The sequence below is a fragment of the Quercus lobata genome, chromosome 3 (assembly GCF_001633185.2).
Source record: "Quercus lobata isolate SW786 chromosome 3, ValleyOak3.0 Primary Assembly, whole genome shotgun sequence".
Lineage (NCBI taxonomy): Eukaryota > Viridiplantae > Streptophyta > Magnoliopsida > Fagales > Fagaceae > Quercus > Quercus lobata.
Window position 1 is genome coordinate 22,439,386 of NC_044906.1, and position 2,149 is coordinate 22,441,534.

The window sequence follows — 2,149 nt, forward strand, 5'->3', positions numbered from 1 at the left end:
ATTTAACTTCCCTCAATGTTTTTTTTCTCAAAAAAAAAAAAATTCCCTCAATATTGTTAAGGTTATAGTTGAGATTTAAAATAGAACTTTGGTGACACAAACAAGAATAGATAGATCCCCAATAATAATAAAAAGGACAAATACATTATCATTATTTATATTTGGTTCTCTTAAAACTTTGGTAACGAAGGCAAGAATAGTTAGATCCTTAGACTGCTTGCAATAAACTAGACCTTGGTCACGAATAACCTTTCAAACTTGTTTAAGTCTTGAACAACCTCTAAAACATGTCCTGGACCGCCCTAAATTCTCTAAGCTAAAAGACCAACAATTTAGAGTTGGTAAAAGTAGATGCAAAACTAGGAAAAAACTAAGTGAATATGCTAAAGAGTGGTGGTAATTAACTAATTATACAATGTGTATGGGGATACAACTAAAATCGTGTGTTCAAAACATGATTTCACTTATAATTGTGAAATCATGTTTTAAAACAAGATTTCAACTAGAGTGCATGTAAATGATAACATGTAACTCAGTGTGTGCAACGTTCATTAAAAAAAAAAAAAAAACCTTAGCATGTGCAACAATAATTGTGTTTCCAAAATATGATTTTAGTTATGATTGTGAAATCATGTTTGAAAACAATAATTCAAGTGTAGTATATACAGTAATGTGTAACTCAACATGTGTAACAATAATTAGTGTCTGCTAAATAATGAGATTTTAAATAGATGAAAATTTCAATCCTATCAATTTAATGATGATGACAATTGGCAATAGTGGTTGTGTCAATAGCTGCAAGCCAAGGGAAGGCAACAATAACAATGATGGTGGTGGTGGGCTGGTGGCAATAGAGGTGATATCAACAGGTTTTGGTGCTAACAATAGTGGTGTCAACATTAGTAAAGATTAAAACATTGGTGTTGAAGGCAATGGCAGTGACAAAAACACCTATAAAACAATGTGATTGTTAGCTTCTTATCAGTCTTCATTTTAAGGTGTAAACTTCTGATTCAATGAGATCTTTCAGTCTTCATAAACTATCAAATACAAGCATTTGAAATCATATATAGATAGATTACTCCATGGTAAATTCAACATAACATCAGATCAAGCAATCAATATCCACTGAATTGAGGTTAGACTTATAATAGCATTGGTAGTGCTCAATTTATATTTAAAAAAAAAAAAAAAAATTGATGTTCATCGATTGCAAAAGTTTCACTTTCACTGCAGATATATATTATTGGGCCTCCAGCTTTTAGCAAAACAATATACTCTATAAAGGTAATAATGGTGGAAATTGGGAATTTTCAAGTAAAAAAAGAAAAGAAGAGAGAAATTAAAAAAAGAGACAAAAAGGACTTTCATAGTCTTTTTTTTTTTTTTTTGAGCTGGACTTTCATAGTCTTGAATGGCTGGCAATGGCATTATAGTGTCTGTGTTGGGTTTGCGTTTTTCAATGACCACAAGTCACACATCGAAATAAATAAGGAAGAGGAGAGGTAAAGTAAAGCATGCGACACGTAACAACACACTTACCTGGACGGGGTCAATGGGTGATCCATATATAAGGTCCATGTCCTAGGATGGTAGCCTCCATTGCACATGAAGGAGGGGTGCCGGCCTAAGGTCTTCCCTAGTGGAAGAGCCTACGTCATTATTTGTTGCGCTGGGGGTCGTGCAAGCGTTGCCCCTGCTAAAATAAATCATTATTTTTTTTTTTCTTTTTAGTATTTGTTTATTTAAAGTGATTTTGCACTTTGAAAATTCCTCAATATTGTTATATGTACTTTTTTTTCTTCAAATCTCTAATGCCGTTCTTAGACATGCCAGTTATCTCAAAATACTGAAAATTTATGGAAATTTAAATTTTTTTGAAGTCCCATGATCAGTAAGTTAAATCCATTCTTGGCATTTTTACTTGGGTTTTTTGGGTTCGTGATATCTTCAATTTCTACATTTGGTTTTTAGCTTTCTGTTTATGTTTTACTCATTGGGTTTATTATTGTTTGAGTTTTAATTTTCAAGTTTTGTGTGTAGATTTCAAGCATTTCAAGTCTCTCTTTAATGGATTATCAAAAAAAGAAAAGAAAAGAGTCTTTCTTTAATGAATGATTTCTTCAACTATGTAAATATTTCTCTTGGT

The 2,149-nt window shown here is 31.8% G+C and overlaps 1 non-coding gene across 1 annotated transcript; it reads left to right on the top strand.

Annotated features, from left to right (window-relative positions):
- The first annotated feature begins 1,534 nt into the window (after positions 1-1,534).
- On the top strand, positions 1,535-1,699 carry LOC115983073. The gene has a single exon (XR_004089877.1). It is a non-coding gene; the product is annotated as a U1 spliceosomal RNA (small nuclear RNA).
- Positions 1,700-2,149: the final 450 nt, after the last annotated feature.